This window comes from Pteropus medius, unplaced genomic scaffold (assembly GCF_902729225.1).
Source record: "Pteropus medius unplaced genomic scaffold, Ma_sr-lr_union100, whole genome shotgun sequence".
Taxonomy (NCBI): Eukaryota; Metazoa; Chordata; class Mammalia; order Chiroptera; family Pteropodidae; genus Pteropus; species Pteropus medius.
In genome coordinates, this window is record NW_024350926.1 from 4,506,761 (window position 1) to 4,521,248 (window position 14,488).

Sequence of the window (14,488 nt, forward strand, 5' to 3'; positions counted from 1 at the left end):
AAGGATTAGCTGAAGTACTGGAATTTTTAAATGATTTATTAAAAATAATACAAAGATTCATAGACATGTTTATAAAGAAGTCAAATTGGACAACTTTTGCAATGAACAGAATATATTTGTTCATATTTTTAATGCAAGAGGTCATAGTATACATTCCTTTTATCTCAAAATAAATGTTCCTAAAATGTATATAAAATGTTCTTCACATATCAAATATAATTTTCCTATTGAATCAATTAACACTGGAGAAATATGCTCCCATGAAAAAGAAAAGTCTTGTTGATGGGGCTGAGCGAAAAGTCTAGAGATCCGACCACATGCCTAAAAAGTGTATATTCCAGCAGGGGCCTGTCAGCCACTTGCTGAGCCGCACTGGTTTAAGTCGGTCACTTCTAAAAGTCAAAGGCAATCAAAACGGATCAAGCACGGCAGGAGAACTACAGATGCCTCATTAATTGGCTCCTCTCCATTTTGGACAACTTAAACATGCAGCAAAGCAATACGAACAGAAATTACGATGTTCTCCTCTTCCTGAAATGAGCCCATTACTTAGGATCAGGATACAGAAATTATACTTTAAAATTCATTATAAGATAATTAGGGGAAAATTGAGAACATTTCATTGATGTTTAATATATATCAGAAGCTAATCCTTTAAACTATCTTGCAGATAGTTTTAAGTGCCAACATAACTGCAACACTCCCCAAAGGGTTTTCTTAAGTTCAACTAAACGTCTGGACTCACGAAATTATTCTAGGTGACGTCTGGCACCAGTCTGCTGCGGAGGGTGCAGGCAGGGCCACGGCTTGTCAGCAGGGAGGCACTTCCACCAGGCTGCGCATCTGTTCAACTCAGGTCCACACCGGGCAAGTGCAAGAGCTGCCTCTTTAGAAGTTTCCTGATAAATAGAAGCCAGTATCTCTTCTAACAAGTTCATAGTCAAAGCTTCCGAGATCTCAGCAAGAGAAATGCTCATTTATATTTCATTTATCCACCTATTCGAGATGTGGTTTACCAATCAGGATATCATTTTTACCACATACAATGCTGCCTAGAATCATAGTTGATTTATAGTCTTCTCAGATTACCAAAGGAATAGTGTTATGGAGTTAACCAAAGGTTAAAAATGCCAACCTGTAGGAAATATAGTCAATATCATAATAACTATGGATGGTGCCACCTGAATACTAAACTTATCATGGTGAGCACTGTGTAAGTTACATAAATGTCTAATCACTATGTTGTACACCTAAAACTAATATAATATCACATGCCGACTATAATTAAAAATAATTTTTTTAAAAAATGCCAACCTGAAGTATTGGGAATACATCAACAACTGCAAATCAATATGAACAACATCTCAGTAGAAAAATGGGCAAAACATATTGACAGGCGATTCAGAAGAAAACACTAAAATGGCAAATCTGTAAACTCAACACTAATCATAGAATACATATTAAAACTAAAAATGAAATACCATTTCACACCTTTAACAGTGCCAGAAATTAAGTCTTAAATCACATATCCTACAACCCAGCAATTACCCTCCTAGGTAATACTCCAGAGCAATTCTCTTAAGTACTCAAGGTGACATGAACAAAAACGTTTGTTTCTGTAATCATGAAAAAAATGGAAACAATCTAAATGTTATCAAAAGGTAAATAGACAAACTGTGATATGGTCATAGAATGGAATATTGTACATTTGACTGACCTGCAAGTAAATACATGTGTATTATCTCAAAAACACATGTTACGGGAAAAAAGACAAGTTACAGAACAATATGAACAATGTGGTAACTATTTAAGCTTTAAAACTATAGAAAACGATACCAAATACTATCAACAATTAACTACGCAAAGAGTAAAAGTAAAAAGCAAAAATAAAAAGCATGGGTACAATAAGCAACAAATTCAGGATAGCAGTTACTTCTGTGAAAAGAAGAGAGAGAATGGCATAAATAATCCAAAAAGGGGGTTGAAAAAATATTATAATTTTCACTTGGTAAAGAAGAACAAACATTTTCAATCCAGACTAAAAGAATGCCATAACCTTGGCAGTTCTCAATCAGAACACACAATGAGATGCAGCTTCTCCGATAAATTTAAGACTATTATTCTGTTTGTAATTCTATTGTTACATAGAATTTCTCTTTTCTAAAACGATCGATAAGCAGGTTCTGACAAATCTTCCTCTCGATGTCAGGAAACCCTGGTCCAGCTGGAATGCAGGGCCCACCGGTATAGAGCAAGACTTTGCCTCTCACTGTTCTTGCCTCTGGTCCCTTTCTCTCCGTTTCACCCCCAAATACACCCTGTGTACCAAGAGCAAATCAATCAACATAAAACGTCACTTTAGTAATGTCACTCATCAGATCCTGGGATTTAAATCTTGAATGGCAGCTACTGCCTAGAGAGTAAAAGGCAAACACTTAAAGCTAGCACTGAAAAGGTGTCAAAGCCCGGCTCAAGGCTGGATTCCTAAGAGAACCTTTTTCCAGGACTCTACACAAAGGGCTCCCTGGCTGATGCTCTGTTCAGAGCCCGTAGGCTCCGCTCACTGCTCTTCTTCCTCTTTGTTCACGCCGTGTCTCCTGCCTGGAATGCCACCTCAATGCCACCTGTCTCCAGGTCTCCACATATCAGCCGTCTTCCAAGTTATTGCCACAAGCGTTATCTCCCCCATAAACCCCTTCCTAACCAATTTACCCCAATCTGGACTCATTTGTTCATTTAAACATTTATTGGATGCGGGCATGCATCAGAAGACACGGTTTGGGGGCACACATAGAGTGTCTATGTACACTACACATGAATATAAAACTTTTTTGGTCTTTCTGTTAATGTGTATGTTAACCTCAACTATGCTATAAGCTTCTTAAAAGACAGAGCAACTAACAGTACTTTTTGGTAGTCAGTGTTCAATAAATGTTCTCTGGTGAAATAGATTTTGAAATGATATAGTTATATCATCTATTTTTTTTTTGACCAAAAATGGTTAACCCTTGGAGTTTTGAATAACTACAGCATTTTCTTGTCATATACACATCTGCACAACAAGAACAATGGACTTGGAGTCAGAAGGTCTGTCTTTGAACTTAGACTTCACTACTTAGTGCCTCTGGCCACATGATCCTCTCTCTCACTGACCTCCATAGAATGAAAGTACTCACATCTATCTGATAAGGCTTTCACGACTGTTATGAGGAATAAGTAAATTAGGGAAAGGTCAATGTGATTATGCTAGAAGTATCTACCACCCATACATTAGTGAAACTGATATTCACTACGTTAGTCTCAATACCAATATCCTCACTTCCTGAGAGTTCATAAAGACCTATTTCCTTTCTGCCAGGTGATAGGAATAATGTCTTTGACTAATATATGAAAGAAAGGAAGATCTACAAAAATAGTCATTAAAATATTTTAATTAATAATTTTATTTAATTATTATTTTAAATAATAATTTAAGGCCAGAAAATTATTCTATTTTTAAAATGTCTATCATTCTATTTATCACATGAAGTAAAGTATAAATCGTAGGTATTTATAATCCTGCTAAAGCACCAATGAAAATGGTGGTTATAAAAGAATAGAGAAATGATAAAATTGCTCATTAGGACAAATGTGATCTCAAGAAACTTTTTACTTCCTTTTACACAAAATCATTTTATATCTGACTTCCTGTCTGAAGTATAACTCATGGGAATTCATTAATAATTGACTAGTTGGCCTACCTGGTTTTTCAGAAGAATTATTAACCTCGGTTATAAATCCCTGCTGCTCCTGTGGGCAGGTACTCATATGAGAAGCAACTGATCTTGAAATCAATTTCCACAATTTGGAGTCTGCCCTGAGATCTTCTGCAGCTCATTCTGTAAACCACCATTTGCTCTCTGTCCTCACCGTCCTCACGTATGTACAAGACCCACCCCTCCCGCTCAGCAGTGCCACAGATCTCTGATCGTCCCTCCCTTTCAGCCCCTTGGGACGCACACTGAGACGCAGCCCTGAAAGCTAATTTCCAGGAGACTGTCTTGCCTATAAATGCACCCTCGAAATTTAACAATACGCAATCTGGCCATTCTTACATGATGTGGCAACAAATAAATTTGTGCATTTAAGCATTCAGTTTGTAGGCAAAATCTTATATTAGGCACATTTGACTATTTTTTCCTACATCTTTTCTTCCTAGGTCACATTTTCTAAACCAGAGTACAAACTCTAGGTAACTACTATGTAATATTTAATATGATGGGCTCTGATCCCGGGACCGTTCAAATGCTGGCTACAGTGTTACCTTAGAAAAACTGTTTCTCTTCCCAATGCCTCAGATCCTCTCCTGATGAACGAGCAACCACCACCTCGAGGGGTTGGAGTATTAAATGAGTTAGTGCAAGTAAAACAGAACAGCACCTGATGTGAATTCTGTACAAATTCTATGCTTTTAATAGGAAGTAATACCAGCTACTGTTACGTACAGTTCCAATGCTTAAACAACAAAGGTTGAGCAAGTATCTTTCTGGTGAGTAGGCCCTGTTAAGTTTAAAAAATGATAAATACATTATCAGCTATGTCCTCGGCCTACCTGTAAGAAGAAATATTTAGAATTGTATTCCCTGCAGGTTTATTTTTGTAAGGAAAATATTCACTAGGAAAAAAATGTAAAAAATTGGGAAAAGTAAAGAAAGGAAGGAAATGCTCATATTTCCACTATCTGAAAATACTATTTAACACTGTGATGTATTTATTCACAGGAATTTTTTGAACAAAACATAATTTCAAAAAATCATTTGTATAACTGAATCCTATGATTTTTACCTAACGTCACCACAAAAAGTATTTTTCCTCATTTCGGCCTTTGAAAACACAATGTTTAATAGCACCATAATATTCCAAGTCGAGTTCATATATTTTAAAGCAAACATGGCAGGACTTTCTTGTAAACAACTGCAATCACGTCACTGATTCTCACCTTAACACTCAAGCACACTTACCATAAAAGAATGGTAATCGGGATCTATATTCATGGGTATATTGATTATTTTCTATAGTACAAATACTAGCATCATTTTAATGTTTAGTATAGCCAAAAACAACAACTGTAGCATCAAACTAATAAATGCAAGAAGAGAGAAATATTAAATAAAGTCGTGGCTTCAACTTAAATGCTCATTTTCAAAGAGTATTACCAATTTTTTCACTAGAAACAAAGACAAACCCATTAACAACGTCTATCAATATACAACATACACATATTTACAGTCTGATTTAAAACAAGTCGATCTACATTCGTCCACAATAAAAAAAAGATGTGCCTACGTTGAAACTTTAAATTTCAACCTAATAGCTTAAGAGTGCCTTCGGTTATCACGGAGGTTTAAAAACGCATTCGCTGAAACCCCATCACCGATTTTGCCACATTCAACACATACCATTTTATTTTGATTTACATATATTGTGAAATGATTACCACAACAGGATTAGTTAACATCCACTATTTCATACAGATACAGTAAAAGGAAAAAACTTTCTTCTCCTAAAGAGAACTCTTGGATCCACGTGCTCTCTTAACAACTTTCCTGCATGTGATGCAGCGTATGGTCATGCTGCGCAGTAAATCCCTCGTGTTCACCTTGTACGTTACATCCCCATGCCTTCAGTCTGTACCTCTTCTTGACCCTCTTCATCCATTTCACCCACACTCCAACCCCCCTCCCCTCTGACGACCACCGACCTGTTCTCTGCATGTACTCCATTTTGACTAACAGCAATTGGTGAACATGTTTCATTTATAAAAACGGTGAGAGAAACACCGTGGTTTGATAACACGAGCCATGAACTGGGAAGGTAAGAGCTTGGATTCATGACCCACAAGAGCCAGAAAATCCTTTACTAACTACGGGCCTTCACTTTAAAGGAATTACATGATTCATAGGGCCTCTTTCAGCAATAAAATAAAGATGCTATGAAGTAAAAATGATTACAGTACTATCAACTGACATGCAAATCCTTTACCACCATAGGACAGATAACTCTTAATGATGGACGTCATATCTTAACACCTGGAATTATGCTCAGTGCTGTCCCAGACTGTCTGCACCTCTTCACTATATAAATGAATTTATAAGTAAAAAAATAAAAATAAAAATTTCTGCTTAGTCTTTCCTGCCACCCTAGTTCCCCTACACCTTTTAACAACAATAACATAAAATGGAAATTAAATTATTGAAGTTACTCTAATTGAAGAAACTTGCATTTACTTTTCTGGAGCACAAGAAAACTTATTCTGAAATATGCCTAATCAATAGACATTAATACTGTCTGTTCAATATACTTAGTTATTAAAAAAGAACGTTGTATATAATCCTGTCTGAATTCATTTATTTTGATCACATGCCTATGAGCAAGTAGTTTAAAGATAAAGACCGGTGATGAACTACCTATCCCATATTTATTAAATAGAGTACTGCTTTGCAATATTTTTCAAAGCAGATTAACTTAGCAACTAAAAATCTATAAATGTGCTTTAGAATGCTAATTTTGTTAATGTTCTGTTTGTAATATTCAGTAAAAGAGAAGATATATGTTAAAAATATACCTTGTCACCTTAAAAAAGCAACACAGGCATCTGCTGTTTTTTTTTTAAGCAGTTTTTTTAAAAGCAAAGAGGAGCCCTCTCTATGCCATCTTTTAAATTGTAAACATTTACTTCTGGTCCTGATTTTATTTATTTATATACCTACATACATACATACATACGAGACATATTACAATAAATGATAGAATTGCCATGACTTTCTTTTAGTTAATAAAAATAATAAGCTCAACGAAATGGGAGCAAAGTTAAGCACCAGAGCACTGTCAAGGAGATTGAGCTTATTAATATTAATTTTTTTACATGTTTCGACTGACTAAATATACCTGTAATTGGTACTCTGGTTGTAAATGTAAATGGCTCTGCTTCTGTGAGGGCTGTGTAATAAGCAGTCATTATGTACTGCCCTTTGTGTTCTCCAACGGGAAAACTGAGAACCTCTTTCCCCCTTTTAAATTAAACGCTTTTAATAAAGTAAGAATTTTAGGAGAACAAATACTCCACTTCTTAAGTTGTAAATTACTAAAAGCTGCTCTCACTGGACTTGACTATGGAGAAACTACAGTGATTTAAACATGTTCCAGAGCTTACACGTTAGTGCTTTCAACATCAAAAAGTAAAACCAGAATCATGTCAGTGCTCTGTTCTGCCAAGCATGGACAGAGTGAGCAACAGCACCGTACGGACAGATCCCTGCCTCTACTGAGATGGACAGAAACGTCACGGCAAACTGGAATAACCAAATGATCATTTGCCTCGGATCGCGTGTCCGTACACTTGCTCACAACCCTAGTGTTTGCAAATATAGCTTCTACGTATGACACCGTCAGGCCTTCCCCTTGCTCCTGAATCACACTGCCCAAGGAAGGAGTTCCTAGCTAAAGCTCTTTCACTCTCCACGGAAAATACTTTCCATGGGAAAAATTTTATAGCGATTTTAGTAAATTGGACAAGGAGACTGGAAAATTGTAGGGATTCTATGCACATGCATAATTACCAAAAGAAGAGAAATATTGAAAAGTACAAATTTTAAGTGAACTGATTTCCAACTTATGGAAATTTACCTATAAATATTTGAAAAACGAAATTTTGAAAGTGCACACGTTTTTCGTATTTCAGAATGTGTTCAAAGTTGGCCGAATCTGTGGGATCTCTAAAATATCAAGCTTTTTCACTTTTCTTCTCCCATCTTTAAATTGCCTATAAACTTTCATCACCAGTATTCTGCAACAGGTACAGACATGGCTAAAATGCATTGATTCATCCTAAAAGGAGGGATGTTTACAGAAATTAAGGCAGATTCAGTCAAAGCAAAGCACATGCTTCGACATGAAAACCCTACCCCCTCCTCCTCCAAAACGTCCTTGTAGTGTCTAATTTAGATTCACGTCTCTTCTACTCCTTCCTTAATTTTTCTCTGTCATTTTTTGGTTTATGTTACCAAGTGCTTTTTCCTTTGGTAACAGAAATTTATAAAGCTGAAGAATTTTGTTTCTGACCATAGATTTACTACAGCAGCCTCCAGGCCACTGGTCTAAAAGCAGAGAACCCTTCGCGCCACCTCCTACCATCTGTCACAGAGTCAGATTACAAATCAACTCAAATCAGGGGATCAAGGGGTGTGTGAGTGAAGGGGGGACACAAGGAAAAGGAAACAAGTGGTCAGTGGTTAGGCCATCAGCAGAAACCATAATGTAATGTTTCAACTCTTTATTTGATATAATCATACAAAGGGATATCATGCTAGAAATAACATTAAACAGAATGTTTAATTTGTTTTTTAAAAAAGAACTTTCTAATTTCCTAAATAGAAATTCTCTTTGAAAATGTAATAATCCTTTTATAGTTCAATCTATGGAGATTTATTAAACACGTATAAATAGATATTTTCAATGAAGAAAATCATCCTTTCATCCCCAGTTTTTAAGTCATTTCTAATGCCATCAGAAATATTAACAGTGAAATACATTAAATACAAACCAACTTATACAACATATATAACTACTTATGCATTTTACTAGACAAATAACTTTATCTTTGATATTTTAAACTTTAAAAACTGACCTGTGAACTGCTTTTAATAATTGTTTGAAAATCTTCTAAGGTTACTGCAGTGGAAAAAAAATTAATCAGTACCTATTTATGTACTGCCAAAATATACCTCTAATTTTTTAAATGATGATGACAGTAGCCTAAGGCAGTTAGCAAACATCTCAGAAATTTCAGTCTAAATGGTTTTAACTTATAGCTTTATGCCAAAAAAAAAAAAAAAAAAACCTTAAGAGAGCTTTTAGCTAAACCTTAGTAAACACTTGTGAAACGCTGAATTTTTTAAGCGTTTAATGTGCTTGATAGTTCTCTTATATATACAGGCACCCCAAAGGCAACTCAGATGCAACTTAACCCCATGGAAACGTTGATGCTCCCAAAGTGTACAGGGTGTAACCTGATCATAATTGCTGTGAAGGGTGAGAGTTGACTAAATCTTGATGCTAAATCTTGCCATCTGTAGGTGCTTTACACAATCCCAGTTTTTTTTTAAGTAGGGTCAAAAGTTTACAGTATATTTTTCCACTCATTACCAATCACAAAATCCTTTCACTTATGTCATCTTTGAACAATTCTCTGAACAATTCTGGTACACAGAGCGCTATCCCCAAATCCATTTCACGTTCCTATCACAGATACAGTCTTTAATGATTAAGCAAGTAATATTTTTCTATATTTAGCAAAAGGACTGAATTGCCTCAAAATAATTCTCCCAAAGACCCTGCTTTTAGAGCATAACAATGATTCCAAGACTCCTTTATGAAACCACTGATGGCTTGTAACCCCACAATTCACATTAAAAATATGTATACTCATACTCAGGACCTCGGCTTTGCTGTCACTAAGTGAACTCTGCCATTATTCGCGATGTTCACTAACGCCACTCATTTCACCTCGAGTGTTCATGACCAACACTGTGACTGGATTCCGGACTGGAGAACTGTCACGATGAGTTAGACCAAACAGATTTACACTACAACTGAACGTATTAAAATGTCTGCATATAAAAAAGACCATACACGGCTAATAAAAAGGCCCTTTCACCCAGGCACTAGGTTGATCTGCGGTTCCGATCATTTTATATTAGCAACCAACCCAAAGTTCAAAAAACTAATATGCCATTTTCTAAAATTCTGTCATTTTAGTTTTATTTCTCTCATTTACAGTCCTTAAACTTTATTTGCCAAACTCTATTCTTAATTATTCACAGAAAATTTCCAGTAACTTGAAATCATCACCATAAATTCAGTAGATGTCATGGGAAAGCATCTTAGGGCAAATATAGTCCTTAAAAACAAACAAAAAAAGCACTAACACACACTTGCATTTTAGCTTATAAAAGAACTGAATATCCAAAAATACTACATAAATCATGTAAATTTGAATTGCATTTTCAATATATAAGAATATGTATAAGAATCCCTCTGAGTCCTATTTTGAAGTGAATCATCTAGCAGTACAAATGACCAGCTCCTAAAAACTATTTACAGGAATCTGATATATTAAAACAAGTTAAATCAATGTAATATTACTCTAATTTAAAAAAAAAAAAAAAAGCCTGGGCTAACTGAAGAGGAACAAGTTAAATGAAGAAAATATGAAAGATTTTGAAATAATGTTTCTAATTAGCAAGAGTTTTCACATAGACTTAAAAGCAAATTTTCCTTTCCTGATCAATTAGAACAATACACAAAAGAACTAGACTCTAATTGGCAAATCCTTCAGAGAACTAGGATGGGACAGATGTGACAAAAGGCAAAAGACATGTTCTCCGATGAAAACAACTACAATGAAAACACTGTGTTACAGAGATATGGTGCTTATAGATACATAGATACTTCTGAAAATCATGAAGCCCGTGTAGCTGGCAGCATGGCAGAAATATTTGGCCAAAAAATAAGCTCACTCTGCTCAAAATAACATTAAACTTTGCAAAGAGCCTTTTGGCAACTTAGAGAGAAGGTAAAATATTGACCGAAAAGACTTTTGAAAGTATCTAGAATTATTCCTCTTTCTATTAATGATTCTAATTATTAGAGACATATTTCAAATTTAAATAGGAGAATTTTATAATACACTCAGAGAATACCAGTTTCTTGCTCCAAGATAAAAAGAGACACATCAACTAATGTGAAATGGATATGCCTAAATTAAATGAAAAGACAGAAAAAATTAAGAAAGAAATTTGGGACAGGACCCATAACAGCACTGCAATTAAAAAGATAAGGAAAGGAAATTCTCAGGAAAGAGAAATAAATCCTCCTGCTTCTTAGATGAGGGAATTGCTCTTGGAGGGGGAAAAAAGGATTCACATTAAAGGGTAGCAAACTGAGGGGATTTAAGAAGCAAATTCAAAAACACCACAGCAAAGATTTCTGAGAACCAAAGTGTAAGTACGCCTGCTAGCCTCAAAACGATTCCCTCCAATGCTGAGACCCAGACCTTTCAAAAACACACGTCATCTACATATACATGGCAATCAAAATTTTCTCAAAACTTTTCATTCTTTATTACCCACTAACATTTTATCTCATATTTTGCCATCCCGTTTTACAAGTACAATAATTTTATAATCAACATCAAAAAATGATAAACTATAAGTATACGAAAGCCAAAATGCCCAATCCTAGAACGACGTCAAAGAGTCTCTCCAGGCAGAACTTAGAAAGTTTCTCCACTTTCTCTTTTACACATTATTCCCCAATCCCGACCATGAGCGAACTCTACACCTTCTCATTTCTGTGGTTTCCTAATTAAAACAGAGAAGTTCACCTTTGTTTTTTCCTGGATTATATAAAAACGAAACGAGAAAAAAGGACTAAATGGTTTGCAAAATATTTTTCCAAACTGTGGATCAAACTACACTTATATCTTATGATTAAACTAACTAAAATGTCAAAAAAATATTTTTAATGAAGTACAAATGACAGACATCACTAAGAGCTGGGTGATGCTAAACAGTCCAGCTTCCTTCTGAGACCCCACAGATTGCTGTGTTATTTTACCTTCCCAGTTACAGCGTGCTTTCTATCATGCTGCGTCTTTGCTCTATATCATCATCGTCATTATTATTATCCCCCGCCTTTTTTATTGTTCTATGTAACGATCTTTCCTTTCCTCTTCTTAAAAAACTCACAATACTAAATTTTCCAGTTAAACAAAACGAACCCTGAAAGTGTTTAAAGACCAAAAATCCCTACGTTTTAAGATAAAGTATTTCTAAAAGATATTGTTTATTTTTTTAAATGATATTCTTTGGTAACATATTAATAATCATATTAAGGGTTAGAGAAATGCAAAGAAATTTTACTCCTATATCGAATGTTCCACAAATACTATTTTCAAGTCACATCTATAAGTCATCCATATTTTATGTGCATTTAATTATCAGGATTCTTACCGTCATTTCTTTTATGAATATACCACAACTTGTTAGATATATTCTCCCATCGTTAGACATTTAAGCATTTTCCAGATTTTCACTCTTTCCTCACTGTCATTTCTCGATGTATTCTATACGCCTGATTCTACCAGCTCATCGTCTAGATAAATTAAGGGTGACTTTACTCTCATATTCGTATCTGTTATTAACAGCTTTGTTAAGATACACACCACACAACGCACCCATTTAAAGTACACAAGTGAACAACCAATCGATACTTTTTAGTACACTCAGAGTTGTACAATGAACACCACAATGACTTTTAGGACAAGTTCATCCCTCCAAATAGAAACCTCATTCCATTAGCCGTCTCTCCCATTTCCCCACTCCCGGCCCTGGCCCTGGCAACCACTAATCTACTTTATACCTCCATAGATTTGTCTATTCTAGATATTTCATATCAATGGAATCATACAATATGTGGCCTATTATTGCTGATTTCTTTCTTTAAACATAGCATTTTCAAGGCTAATCCATTTTATAGCATGTACAAATATTTCATTTATCTATTCATCGGCTGATGAACAACTGTAGTGTTTTCACTCTGGGGCTATTTTGAATAATGCTGCTATGAACATTTCCATATTCATTATTTTTATAAATACAGAAAATCTACTAACTAGTTTTTGCTAAAGGAATGATGTAGATCGTAGGGAGCCTGGATGTCCAAAGGAGACAAAGCCAGGCCTTTTGTCAACCCTGGAATGATCCCTCCCTCCCTGAGCATCCGATTACCCCTTCCTGCCAACTTGCATCGCTGTGGCTCAAAGCTCCTCATCTCCACCGCCTGTGCCCCCGCCCCCGCCCCCGCCCCCTCCCCGTCATCAGCTCACCTGGATCACTTCAATAGCCTAAATGTGTCTCAGCTGCCAGCCTTGCGCTCCTCTCGTCCGTTCAGCCCAGTGCAGGCTATTCATTCTAAAATGTAAGTTCCATCACTTCATTTCTCTGCACCAAATCCTTGGATCCCCACGTACCCAAGATTAGAGTAAAAATGCCTCAGCAAGAAAATGAGTCTCCGGTGATCTGGCCCCACTAACCTCTGCAATCCCGCTCTCCGACCACTTCTGTGCACCTAAGAGGAACCACTTCGTTACTCTCTCTCGCCCCTGGACCTGTGCACACGCTGCCCTCCGTGCCTGGAACTGCCCCCTCCTCCTCCTATGGGCGCTTCCCTTAGCCACAGAACCGCTGATCCTCTACCTTTTTATATGCCATCATCCCCACGATAATATTAGTTCCAATTCAACAAAATCCGTCTTTTCTCATAGCCAGTGGATCCAGTACAATGAACGGCATAGAGTGGGCTCTCAACACTATTTGTGGCTTTGATGAGAAAAAGCCACTTATTGGCATGCCTGAATAATTCCTACGGGTAGGCAGAATTTTTCTAGGCTCTACACTTAAAAAAAAAAGCGGTAAAGAAACACAAAACACAAATATTAATCGTGGTTACCTCTCTTCAATAGAGGCAAGCCACCCCCCACGGTCAGGTTATATGGTCCTCAATGGAAGAGACATTCACGCTTCTACGCCACCCCTACTGTGCCGAGGGACTAGCCAAAATGTTTGTTCTAGCCCCCTAGGCCCTGGGCGGGACTGCTTCAGATATGCGAGGGTAATATAATCTAGGCCAGTGAGTCATTCCTGTGATTTTTGCTGGAGCTATCAGAAAAGTGTTTTCTATAAAAGGGAACATTGGCTGTTAAAGTGATGTAAGCCACAGCCACTGAGGACCTTCTCTGCCATCACGTAAAGTCCTAATTGAAAAAAGAAGCCAACACAGAGGAAAGCGGAGACTAAAGAGAGAAGGTTCTGGTGACATCATTTAAATCCTCCCACCCAGATGTGCCCTGAGCCAGTTGTAGCCTTAAACTTCCCAATTACGTGAGGAAATAAACTCCAGTTTTGCTCATATTGGTTTGCGTTGAGTTTCTTTGGGGCAGTCAAAAGAATCCGGGACCACACATGAAGAATCATGTACCTGTGTCACCCTATGACTAGGCATCAAATTCAGTTGTTTTCTAGGGAATCGACTCGGTCAGATTGAAGGATTAGCTCTGGTTACGTATAAGTCTCCCGATTTCATGCAAGATGCAGGAATACCAAGTTTCATGCTCCGTCCACCAAATACTTCCTTATGGGTGAAGGAAGAAGGGTGGAACCAGTTTTTCTATATAAAGTATTCAGGAAATGTTACAAAATCGAGAGTTCATCTCAGCTATATTTCTTTCCTTGGAGGTAGGGAAAGATATTGAAATTAAGACAATATCTTTAGACTCAGTGACTAGTAGAGTATGGCGAAAGAACAGTGTGACAAAGAAAAATCGGGAAACCAAGTTTCGAGTGCTAGTGTCCACACAACGCAAGCTGCCAGGCTCTCTTTCCTACAGAAT

General features: G+C 36.6%; 1 protein-coding gene across 12 annotated transcripts in view; it reads right to left on the reverse strand.

Moving 5' to 3' along the window:
• The window catches only part of NCOA2 (nuclear receptor coactivator 2), a 253,076-nt gene that overhangs the window by 138,254 nt on the left and 100,334 nt on the right, over positions 1-14,488 (reverse strand). For 2 of the 12 annotated variants that reach the window (XM_039841834.1, XM_039841837.1), the window contains exon 3: positions 746-899. The exons of 8 other annotated variants lie outside the window; for them this stretch is intronic. The gene's annotated coding sequence lies outside the window, so the exon portion shown is untranslated. Of the gene's footprint in view, positions 1-745; positions 900-12,925; positions 13,011-14,488 lie in introns of all 12 variants that reach the window. 2 more of the 12 variants (XM_039841833.1, XM_039841835.1) reach the window with 1 other exon arrangement.